Below are 13,679 nucleotides of genomic sequence, written 5' to 3'. Positions count from 1 at the left end.
GCATGACCATCTCTCCAATTTCAAATTCTATATCTTTTCTTTTAATGTCAGCGTAGCTCTTTTGTCGACTTTGTGTGGTTTTCAACCGTTGTTGAATTTGGATGATCTTCTCGGTAGTTTCTTGTATAATCTCCAGACCCGTAATCTGTCTATCCCCCACTTCACTCCAACAAATCGGAGACCTGCACTTTCTACCATAAAGTGCTTCAAACGGCCCCATCTCAATGCTTGAATGGTAGCTGTTGTTGTAGGAAAATTCTGCTAACGGTAGATGTCGATCCCAACTGTTTCCGAAATCAATAACACATGCTCGTAGCATGTCTTCAAGCGTTTGTATCGTCCTTTCGCTCTGGCCATCAGTTTGTGGATGATAGGCAGTACTCATGTCTAGACGAGTTCCTAATGCTTGCTGTAATGTCTGCCAGAATCTTGAAATAAATCTGCCATCCCTATCAGAGATAATAGAGATCGGTATTCCATGTCTGGAGACGACTTCCTTCAAATACAGTCGTGCTAACTTCTCCATCTTGTCATCTTCTCTTATTGGCAGGAAGTGTGCTGATTTGGTGAGACGATCAACTATTACCCAAATAGTATCAAAACCACTTGCAGTCCTTGGCAATTTAGTGATGAAATCCATGGTAATGTTTTCCCATTTCCATTCCGGGATTTCGGGTTGTTGAAGTAGACCTGATGGTTTCTGAGGCTCAGCTTTGACCTTAGAACACGTCAAACATTCTCCTACGTATTTAGCAACATCGGCTTTCATACCCGGCCACCAAAAATGCTTCTTGAGATCCTTGTACATCTTCCCCGTTCCAGGATGTATTGAGTATCTGGTTTTATGAGCTTCTCTAAGTACCATTTCTCTCATATCTCCAAATTTTGGTACCCAAATCCTTTCAGCCCTATACCGGGTTCCGTCTTCCCGAATATTAAGATGCTTCTCCGATCCTTTGGGTATTTCATCCTTTAAATTTCCTTCTTTTAAAACTCCTTGTTGCGCCTCCTTTATTTGAGTAGTAAGGTTATTATGAATCATTATATTCATAGATTTTACTCGAATGGGTTCTCTGTCCTTCCTGCTCAAGGCATCGGCTACCACATTTGCCTTCCCCGGGTGGTAACGAATCTCAAAGTCGTAATCATTCAATAATTCAATCCACCTACGCTGTCTCATATTCAGTTGTTTCTGATTAAATATGTGTTGAAGACTTTTGTGGTCGGTATATATAATACTTTTGACCCCATATAAGTAGTGCCTCCAAGTCTTTAATGCAAAAACAACCGCGCCTAATTCCAAATCATGCGTCGTATAATTTTGTTCGTGAATCTTCAATTGTCTAGACGCATAAGCAATCACCTTCGTTCGTTGCATTAATACACAACCGAGACCTTGCTTTGATGCATCACAATAAATCACAAAATCATCATTCCCTTCAGGCAATGACAATATAGGTGTCGTAGTTAGCTTTTTCTTCAATAACTGAAACGCTTTCTCTTGTTCATCATTCCATTCAAATTTCTTCCCTTTATGCGTTAATGCAGTCAAGGGTTTTGCTATTCTGGAAAATTCTTGGATGAACCTTCTGTAGTAACCAGCTAGTCCTAAAAACTGGCGTATGTGTTTTGGAGTTTTCGGGGTTTCCCACTTTTCAACAGTTTCTATCTTTGCCGGATCCACCTTAATACCTTCTTTGTTCACTATGTGACCAAGGAATTGAACTTCTTCCAACCAAAATGCACACTTTGAAAACTTAGCGTACAATTCTTCCTTCCTCAATACTTCTAACACCTTTCTCAAATGTTCACCGTGTTCTTGGTCATTCTTTGAGTAAATAAGTATGTCATCAATGAAAACAATGACAAACTTGTCAAGGTATGGTCCACACACTCGTTTCATAAGGTCCATGAACACAGCTGGTGCATTAGTTAAACCAAACGGCATGACCATAAACTCGTAATGACCGTAACGTGTTCTGAAAGCAGTCTTTGGAATATCATCTTCTTTCACCCGCATTTGATGATACCCGGAACGTAAGTCAATCTTTGAATAAACAGACGAGCCTTGTAGTTGATCAAATAAGTCGTCGATTCTCGGTAGTGGGTAGCAGTTCTTGATGGTAAGTTTGTTCAACTCTCGGTAGTCGATACACAACCTGAATGTACCATCTTTCTTCTTGACAAACAAAACAGGAGCTCCCCACGGTGATGTGCTTGGTCGAATGAAACCATGCTCTAAAAGTTCTTGTAATTGGCTTTGCAGTTCTTTCATCTCGCTGGGTGCGAGTCTGTAAGGAGCACGAGCTATTGGTGCAGCTCCTGGTACAAGATCTATTTGAAATTCAACGGATCGATGTGGGGGTAATCCCGGTAATTCTTTCGGAAATACATCGGGAAATTCTTTTGCAATGGGAACATCATTGATGCTCTTTTCTTCAGTTTATACTTTCTCGACGTGTGCTAGAATAGCATAGCAACCTTTTCTTATTAGTTTTTGTGCCTTCAAATTACTAATAAGATGTAGCTTCGTGTTGCCCTTTTCTCCGTACACCATTAAGGGTTTTCCTTTTTCTCGTATAATGCGAATTGCATTTTTGTAACAAACGATCTCTGCTTTCACTTCTTTCAACCAGTCCATACCGATTATCACATCAAAACTCCCTAACTCTACTGGTATCAAATCAATCTTAAATGTTTCGCTAACTAGTTTAATTTCTCGATTCCGACATATATTATCTTCTGAAATTAATTTACCATTTGCTAATTCGAGTAAAAATTTACTATCCAAAGGCGTCAATGGACAACTTAATTTAGCACAAAAATCTCTACTCATATAGCTTCTATCCGCACCCGAATCAAATAAAACGTAAGCAGATTTATTGTCAATAAGAAACGTACCCGTAACAAGCTCCGGGTCTTCCTGTGCCTCTGCCGCATTAATATTGAAAACTCTTCCGCGACCTTGTCCATTCGTGTTCTCCTGGTTCGGGCAATTTCTAATAATGTGGCCCGGTTTTCCACATTTATAACAAACTACATTGGAATAACTTGCTCCGACACTACTTGCTCCGCCATTACTCGTTCCGACACCATTTGTTCCTTTCGTTCTATTAACCCCTGGTCCGTAGACCTCACACTTCGCCGCGCTATGACCATTTCTTTTACACTTATTGCAAAATTTGGTGCAGAACCCCGAGTGATACTTTTCACACCTTTGGCATGGCTGCTTCTGATTGTTGTTGTTGCGGTTATTATTATTGTTGGGATGATTGTTGTAGTTGCTATTGTTGTTGTTGTTGTTGTTGTTGTTGTTGTTGTTGTTGGGCCGTTTGTTGTAGTTGCGATTGATGTTGCGATTGTTGGGATAATTGTTGCGATTATTGTTGTAATTGCTGTTGTTGTTGTATTGGTGATTCTTATCACTGTTTTCCTCCCACTTTCTTTTGACTTGCTTCACATTGGCCTCTTCAGCAGTCTGTTCTTTAATTCTTTCTTCAATCTGGTTCACTAGTTTGTGAGCCATTCTACATGCCTGTTGTATGGAGGCGGGCTCGTGTGAACTTATATCTTCTTGGATTCTTTCCGGTAATCCTTTCACAAACGCGTCGATCTTCTCTTCCTCATCTTCGAATGCTCCCGGACACAATAGGCACAATTCTGTGAATCGTCTTTCGTACGTGGTAATATCAAATCCTTGGGTTCGTAACCCTCTAAGTTCTGTCTTGAGCTTATTGACCTCGGTTCTGGGATGGTACTTCTCGTTCATCAAGTGCTTGAATGCTGACCACGGTAGTGCGTACGCATCATCTTGTCCCACTTGCTCTAGATAGGTATTCCACCATGTTAACGCAGAACCTGTGAAGGTATGCGTAGCGTACTTCACTTTGTCCTCTTCAGTACACTTACTTATGGCAAACACCGATTCGACCTTCTCGGTCCACCGTTTCAATCCGATCGGTCCTTCGGTTCCATCAAATTCCAAAGGTTTGCAGGCAGTGAATTCTTTGTAGGTGCATCCTACACGATTTCCTGTACTGCTAGATCCAAGGTTATTGTTGGTATGTAGCGCAGCCTGTACTGCGGCTATGTTTGAAGCTAGAAAAGTACGGAATTCTTCTTCATTCATATTCACGGTGTGTCGAGTAGTCGGTGCCATTTCCTTCAAAATAGTCAAATGGAACAAGTTAATCATATAGAATATTAAGAGTAGTTAATAGTATTTTGTAGCATAATATGAACTCATTTATAAAAGCTTTTTCTTCATATTAGCGTTTTATAAGTTTAAATTCGGGTAGTACCTACCCGTTAAGTTCATACCTAGTAGCTAATATACAATTCAATTACTACAATTCTATTTGAAAAACTGATTATAATAATATTTCGCGTTCAAACTTTTACACAATATTTTACAAACTTACAATACCGCTTATTTTACATATAGCATGAAATATAGTACACAATAAATTTGATACAAGATGGTTGTAAAGATAATTCTAGCTAGTACACAAGTCGTTCAGCAAAGGCAATAAAGACACGTAATTCATACGTCCAGAAACAAGTCATGCATTCTGGTTTTACTAGGATTACTTCCCATCCTTGGTCTTGTGGAACATAACCGTTATGGCAGTTGATAAGACAGCGTGTTGTAACATCGTCAAAGGGACGAGGGTTACGTAATGTCCAACAGTCCTGTAACAATCTAAAAACCTCATTTCTTACCCCAATTACCGACTCCGTCACTTGTGGAAACGTTTTGTTTAATAGTTGTAGCCCGATGTTCTTGTTCTCACTTTAGTGAGAAGCGAACATTACTAATCCGTAAGCATAACATGCTTCTTTATGTTGCATGTTAGCCACTTTTTCTAAATCACGAAGTCCAATATTCGGATATATTGAGTCAAAATAATTTCTTAACCCATTGCGTAAAATAGCATTTGGGTTCCCCGCAATATATGCGTCAAAGTAAACACATCGTAACTTATGGATTTCCCAATGTGATATCCCCCATCTTTCGAACGAAAGCCTTTTATAAACCAAGGCATTCTTAGAACGTTCTTCGAATGTCTTACAAACTGATCTCGCCTTAAATAGTTGTGCCGAAGAATTCTGACCGACTCTAGACAAGATTTCATCAATCATGTCTCCGGGTAGGTCTCTTAAAATATTGGGTTGTCTATCCATTTTGTGTTTTTATACTGTAAAATAGACAAGAGTTAGATTCATAAAAAAAATACTTATTAATACAAGCAATTTTTACATATATCTTAAAGCATAAGCACACTATATTACATATATTACACCACACGAATACAACTATCTTATTCCGACTCGCTTGTTTCTTCTTCTTCGGTTTTGGTTCGTTTTGTCAAGTTTCTAGGGATATATGATGTTCCCCTAATACGAGCCGTCGTTTTCCACATTGGTTTAGAAAAACCTGGTGGTTTAGAGGTTCCCGGGTCATTGTTACAACTTAAGGACTTCGGGGGTTGACGATACATATAAAGTTCATCGGGGTTGGAATTAGATTTCTCTATTTTTATGCCCTTTCTCTTATTATTTTCTTTTGCCTTTTTAAATTCAGTTGGGGTAATTTCTATAACATCATCGGAATTCTCGTCGGAATCCGATTCATCGGAGAATTGGTAATCCTCCCAATATTTTGCTTCCTTGGCGGAAACACCATTGACCATAATTAACCTTGGTCGGTTGGTTGAGGATTTTCTTTTACTTAACCGTTTTATTATTTCCCCCACCGGTTCTATTTCTTCATCCGGTTCCGATTCTTCTTCCGGTTCCGATTCTTCTTCCGGTTCCGACTCTTCTTCCGGTTCCTCTTCGGGAACTTGTGAATCAGTCCACGAATCATTTCACAAATCATTCCAATTTACATTTGACTCTTCATTATTATTAGTTGAGTCAATGGGACTTGTTCTAGAGGTAGACATCTATCACATAATATCAAACGCGTTAAGAGATTAATATATCACATAATATTCACATGTTAAAAATATATAGTTTCCAACAAAATTTGTTGAGCAATCATTTTTCAAGTAAACACGGTCGAAGTCCAGACTCACTAATGCATCCTAACAAACTCGAGTGTACACACTAATGCAAAATTCTGGTTCTCTAAGACCAACGCTCGGATACCAACTGAAATGTCCCGTTCTTATTGATTAAAAACGTTCCATATTAATTGATTTCGTTGCGAGGTTTTGACCTCTATATGAGAAGTTTTTCAAAGACTGCATTCATTTTTAAAACAAACCATAACCTTTATTTCATAGATAAAGGTTTTAAAAAGCTTTACGTAGATTATCAAATAATGATAATCTAAAATATCCTGTTTACACACGACCATTACATAATGGTTTACAATACAAATATGTTACAACAAAATAAGTTTCTTGAATGCAGTTTTTACACAATATCATACAAGCATGGACTCCAAATCTCGTCCTTATTTAAGTATGCGACAGCGGAAGCTCTTAATAATCACCTGAGAATAAACATGCTTAAAACGTCAACAAAAATGTTGGTGAGTTATAGGTTTAACCTATATATATCAAATCATAATAATAGACCACAAGATTTCATATTTCAATACACATCCCATACATAGAGATAAAAATCATTCATATGGTGAACACCTGGTAACCGACATTAACAAGATGCATATATAAGAATATCCCCATCATTCCGGGACACCCTTCGGATATGATATAAATTTCGAAGTACTAAAGCATCCGGTACTTTGGATGGGGTTTGTTAGGCCCAATAGATCTATCTTTAGGATTCGCGTCAATTAGGGTGTCTGTTCCCTAATTCTTAGATTACCAGACTTAATAAAAAGGGGCATATTCGATTTCAATAATTCAACCATAGAATGTAGTTTCACGTACTTGTGTCTATTTTGTAAATCATTTATAAAACCTGCATGTATTCTCATCCCAAAAATATTAGATTTTAAAAGTGGGACTATAACTCACTTTCACAGATTTTTACTTCGTCGGGAAGTAAGACTTGGCCACTGGTTGATTCACGAACCTATAACAATATATACATATATATCAAAGTATGTTCAAAATATATTTACAACACTTTTAATATATTTTGATGTTTTAAGTTTATTAAGTCAGCTGTCCTCGTTAGTAACCTACAACTAGTTGTCCACAGTTAGATGTACAGAAATAAATCGATAAATATTATCTGAATCAATCCACGACCCAGTGTATACGTATCTCAGTATTGATCACAACTCAAACTATATATATTTTGGAATCAACCTCAACCCTGTATAGCTAACTCCAACATTCACATATAGAGTGTCTATGGTTGTTCCGAAATATATATAGATGTGTCGACATGATAGGTCGAAACATTGTATACGTGTCTATGGTATCTTAAGATTACATAATATACAATACAAGTTAATTAAGTTATGGTTGGAATAGATTTGTTACCAATTTTCACGTAGCTAAAATGAGAAAAATTATCCAATCTTGTTTTACCCATAACTTCTTCATTTTAAATCTGTTTTGAGTGAATCAAATTGCTATGGTTTCATATTGAACTCTATTTTATGAATCTAAACAGAAAAAATGTAGGTTTATAGTCAGAAAAATAAGTTACAAGTCATTTTTGTAAAGGTAGTCATTTCAGTCGAAAGAACGACGTCTAGATGACCATTTTAGAAAACATACTTCCACTTTGAGTTTAACCATAATTTTTGGATATAGTTTCATGTTCATAATAAAAATCATTTTCTCAGAATAACAACTTTTAAATCAAAGTTTATCATAGTTTTTAATTAACTAACCCAAAACAGCCCGCGGTGTTACTACGACGGCGTAAATTCGGTTTTACGGTGTTTTTCGTGTTTCCAGGTTTTAAATCATTAAGTTAGCATATCATATAGATATAGAACATGTGTTTAGTTGATTTTAAAAGTCAAGTTAGAAGGATTAACTTTTGTTTGCGAACAAGTTTAGAATTAACTAAACTATGTTCTAGTGATTACAAGTTTAAACCTTCGAATAAGATAGCTTTATATGTATGAATCGAATGATGTTATGAACATCATTACTACCTTAAGTTCCTTGGATAAACCTACTGGAAAAGAGAAAAATGGATCTAGCTTCAACGGATCCTTGGATGGCTCGAAGTTCTTGAAGCAGAATCATGACACGAAAACAAGTTCAAGTAAGATCATCACTTGAAATAAGATTGTTATAGTTATAGAAATTGAACCAAAGTTTGAATATGATTATTACCTTGTATTAGAATGATAACCTACTATAAGAAAAAAAGATTTCTTGAGGTTGGATGATCACCTTACAAGATTGAAAGTGAGCTAGCAAACTTGAAAGTATTCTTGATTTTATGTAACTAGAACTTGTAGAATTTATGAAGAATACTTAGAACTTGAAGATAGAACTTGAGAGAGATCAATTAGATGAAGAAAATTGAAGAATGAAAGTGTTTGTAGGTGTTTTTGGTCGTTGGTGTATGGATTAGATATAAAAGATATGTAATTTTGTTTTCATGTAAATAAGTCATGAATGATTACTCATATTTTTGTAATTTTATGAGATATTTCATGCTAGTTGCCAAATGATGGTTCTCACATGTGTTAGGTGACTCACATGGGCTGCTAAAAGCTGATCATTGGAGTGTATATACCAATAGTACATACATCTAAAAGCTGTGTATTGTACGAGTACGAATACGGGTGCATACGAGTAGAATTGTTGATGAAACTGAACGAGGATGTAATTGTAAGCATTTTTGTTAAGTAGAAGTATTTTGATAAGTGTATTGAAGTCTTTCAAAAGTGTATAAATACATATTAAAACACTACATGTATATACATTTTAACTGAGTCGTTAAGTCATCGTTAGTCGTTACATGTAAGTGTTGTTTTGAAACCTTTAGGTTAACGATCTTGTTAAATGTTGTTAACCCAATGTTTATAATATCAAATGAGATTTTAAATTATTATATTATAATGATATTATCATGTATGAATATCTCTTAATATGATATATATACATTAAATGTCTTTACAACGATAATCGTTACATATATGTCTCGTTTAAAAATCATTAAGTTAGTAGTCTTGTTTTTACATATGTAGTTCATTGTTAATATACTTAATAATATGTTTACTTATCATAGTATCATGTTAACTATATATATATATATATCCATATATATGTCATCATATAGTTTTTACAAGTTTTAACGTTCGTGAATCACCGGTCAACTTGGGTGGTCAATTGTCTATATGAAACATATTTCAATTAATCAAGTCTTAACAAGTTTGATTTCTTAACATGTTGGAAACATTTAATCATGTAAATATCAATCTCAATTAATATATATAAACATGGAAAAGTTCGGGTCACTACAAATCCGATATAAGGTTTAGGATTTATAGCCTTCCGATAGTCACGCCTTTGTAACGTTGTGCTGAAATTTCTGACTTACTCACACTTAAACCGTCGGCACGGTCAAACGAAGACGAGTTAGGTTCTGAAAATTGGTCAGAGGTTAGAGGACTCACATACGGAGACATGGCCACTGACTACGCGTCTTTTCGATTTGTATAGAGGTCATAACAGCTGTTCAAATTCAGCCTTTTATTCTCGTTAAACTTACCTTAGTTTTGATGAATGATGATGATGTTGATGATGACACTTAAACTTAATTTATGCACTTTTACACTTATTGGGACAACATACTGACCTAGTGACCTTTGACTTAGGTTGACGACATTTCGGACCGACTTACTACCTGCATACGTTTCATATCGACTTTTACTGCTTATTCACTGTGAGTTATAGCATCTCTTACTACTTTTACTATTTTTGGGACTGAGAATACATGCGCTTTTTACATTTTACATACTAGACACAAGTACTTAAACTTTATATGTGTGGGTTACAAAATGGCACAAAGATTCCCTTAGCTCGGTAACGTTTAATCATTGGTTTCCTAACCGTGAACGCAAATCTTAGATATGGATCCACAGGGTTTGACAAACCCACTCGGGCTAGTCGCGCTAGCAGACAACGGGTTTTTAATACTTCGAGGACAAACGCACTCGCTAAGTGCACTTTTAGGGGGTGATATACATACGTTAAGTCTAGTTACCGGGTGCCCACGGTTAATCATATACTTTTCATACTGATTTAAACTGCTGGTTGAAGCACTGAAATCTCGTGGTCTACATTACTTTACTGATTACAAACTATAGCTCACCAACATTCGTTTTGACTTTTAAGCGTGTATTTCTCAGGTGCTTAGACGATGTTGCTTCCACTGCTAGAATTGCTGTCTTGGTGTTATAGACTTGCTGTTATGGACCTACTGTGTTAGATTTTCGCTGCATTACTTAGAGATGTCTCAATCATGGAACTTTTCTTTTGCATTCGTAACTTATGTTATTTTTAAACAATGACTTTGTAACGACCTTCGTGTCACGTTATCTTTTGTAAAATGCTATCTTTTTATGAATGCAAAACTGGTTTTCAAACAGCATATAGTGTTTGACCTTGTAATGATCCTGTTGTTGATGAACCGTACACGATGGTTTTGTACGGGGCGTCACATTTGGTATCAGAGCATTGGTTGTAGGGAATTAGGTTGCATTAGTGAGTCTAGACCAGATCGAGTAGGATTCACTAATAGGACTAATCTACAACTTGCTCGTTTACTTGTTACTGCTTACTACTGCTGCATGTTACTGCTTACTTATACTTCCGTATGATCTTGCTGCATGCTACTGCTTACCCTTACTGCTATGTGGACTTGCTGTATGCTATTGCTTATCCTCGTTACTGCATGCTACTGTCTGCTTTCGATTGCATGTTACTTTGTTTAGTACTGTTGTTATTGCCATCCTATGTACTGCGGTAGACGATCTAGGTTGCTGTAGTGCCTGATTACGTGCTTGCTATATGTCTTACTGACATGGAAAAAGTTATTTTTCCTTATTCAGATGTCAGACATGCTGCCCATGACCTTCGACTTTGAGAGCGACTCAGAGACGACTGTTGCCTCGCCTACTATTGTTGCTGACTCACCGCTACCCTCCGACGACTCTGGTGATTCACCTTCTGGAGATAGTGGACTCGTGCTTGACCTGATGGACGTCTCGGACGGAGACGAGGATCCAGAGGAGATTCCAGCTCCACCCAGCCCTAGACTCCCGGAGCCACAACACCATTCCGGTGGTACTGTGATCCCTGGGGGACACGGAGACGGTCTTTTCCGTAACGAGCATGGAAATTGTGCTAGACGCACCGCAGATGGACGTGTTATACCGATTCCACTAGGCAGATATCGACTTATGACCACCGGCCAGATGCTTTCTCCCGCCCGCGATGATCCCGCATTACCTTCCGATGATTCAGATGGATCATCATCCGACGACTCCAGCGAGGAGGATCCCGAGGAGGATTCTGAGGAGGACCCTGAGGAGGAGCCCGTGCAGCCTCCCTCTACCCCGCCGAAGAAGCGGTATCGTTTTGATGATACTGTTATTCCAGGGGTTAAAGGAGGTAGACCGTTCGTGGATGCACATGGACAGTTGGTTAGGGTCACAGCCCGTAAGTGGGTCGTACCGTATCCTGCCGATCCATTCGTGCGTAAGACCGCCCGCACTGTGCCGTCTACATCTGCATCATCTGGACCATCTGCACCACCGGTGCCACCTGCCCCACCAGCATCCCCCGTCGTCGAGGAATTGACGAGGGAAGTGCATGCCCTCCGTGCTCGGGTAACTGAGCTCGAGGACCAGATGTCCCACCTGATGGACATCATTTACCCACCTTCGCCCTAGGACTATTGTATTATATTTTCTTATGTATTCCATTTGTAGTTTCCTGTTTTTCATTAATGTAATGTACGAACCTCATGCCATTGTATGCAACTTTCTTATTATAAATGGAATTACTGTTGCTTAATTGTTGTACGGCGTTTTATTACATGTTGGCTTTTGTGCTACCTTCTGCTTGTTGCCATGCTTATTTATCGTGTGTTGTGTTGTTTCCGTACTATTTACCTTATGCTATGACGTTACCGATCATTGGATTTTGACTTAAGTTGAAATTTTTGTTTGGAAGATCGATGGCTAACGGAAGAGGTCCGCGAGAAATCCCCACCGCAGCTCAGATCGAGGAAATGATAGATACTCGAGTAGTCGCGGCTATGGCGAATGCCAACCCTGCTCCAGCTCCACCGGTTAACCCAGCTATTCAGAACGGGTGTACTTACAAGGAGTTCCAGAGCTGCAAGCCCCATAATTTCAGTGGAACAGAAGGGCCAGTTGGGCTGACGAGATGGTTTGAGAAGTTAGAATATGTGTTCTGTGTGAGTAACTGCTCCGAGGGGAATAAGACTAAGTTCGCATCCTGCACTTTTTCGGATAGTGCTTTGACTTGGTGGAATACGCTCGCCTAGGCGCGAGGAATCGACGAAGCTTATGCTACACCATGGGAAGAGTTTAAGAGGTCTATGATCGAGGAGTACTGCCCCAGAACAGAAATTCAGAAAATGGAAGCAGAGTTTTAGGAACTGAAAGTTGTAGGAACTGATCTTGATGGCTATAACCGAAGGTACTTGGAGTTAGCCCTGATGTGCCCCACAATGGTTACTCCGGAGTACAAGCGGATGGAGAGGTATCTGTGGGGACTCCCCAAGGACATTCAAGGAAATGTCACTTCATCGAAACCAGCAAATGTCCCAGAAGCTATGCGTATGGCGCACACCCTGATGAATCAAATTACCCGCCAAGATCCAGAGAAGGCAAAATCAGAATTGAGAGCTAGTAATGGGAAACGTAAGTTGGACGGAAACAAGGGAGAAGGTTTTGACCAAATTCCAGCCAAGAGGTATGAGAATTTCAAAGGGAACAACGATAGGAGGAACCCGAACCCAAATCCTAGCTCAAACCCTAACTACAAAGGTACCCTTCCTCAGTGTAAGAGATGCTACAAGCATCATACTGGACAATGCAACGTAGTGTGTGAGAAGTGCAAAAGGATTGGACATGTCGGCAGAGATTGTAAAAGCACCACCCCAGCTGTGAGGACAAACCCAAATGGACCAAGGAAGTGCTATGAGCGCGGACAGCAGGGCCACTTCAGGAATGAATGTCCCAACAAGAAGAAGGATGGCGGGCCAGCATGTGGAAGAGCCTTCAACATGAACTAAAGAGATGCCCACGAGAATCCTGACTTGGTTACAGGTACATTCATAATTAATAACCTATTAGCTTCTGTTTTGTTTGATACTGGTGCCGATAGGAGTTATGTATATAGACACTTTTGCTCTAAGATAGATTGGTCGTTAGTACCTTTGGAGGAGAGTATGTTTGTTGAGGTAGCCAATGGAAAACATGAGAAAGTTGACCAAGTTGGCCGAGGAGGTATTATAAACCTAGTTTGTGTAGATTTTGAGATTGATCTAATACCCATCAAATTGGAAAGCTTTGATGTGATAGTCGGTATGGACTGGTTGTCCAAGGTAAGAGCCGAAGTTATCTGTGGTGAGAAGATTCTCCGTATACCACGTGAGACTGGAGAGCCACTGATTGTTTACGGAGAGAGATGTAGTCCGAAGTTGAACCTTATTAGTTGCTTGAAGGCACAAAAGGTTATGAAGAAGGGGCA

The sequence above is a fragment of the Rutidosis leptorrhynchoides genome, chromosome 7 (genome assembly GCF_046630445.1).
Source record: "Rutidosis leptorrhynchoides isolate AG116_Rl617_1_P2 chromosome 7, CSIRO_AGI_Rlap_v1, whole genome shotgun sequence".
NCBI lineage: Eukaryota > Viridiplantae > Streptophyta > Magnoliopsida > Asterales > Asteraceae > Rutidosis > Rutidosis leptorrhynchoides.
Note: the sequence above shows the minus strand (reverse complement) of the source record.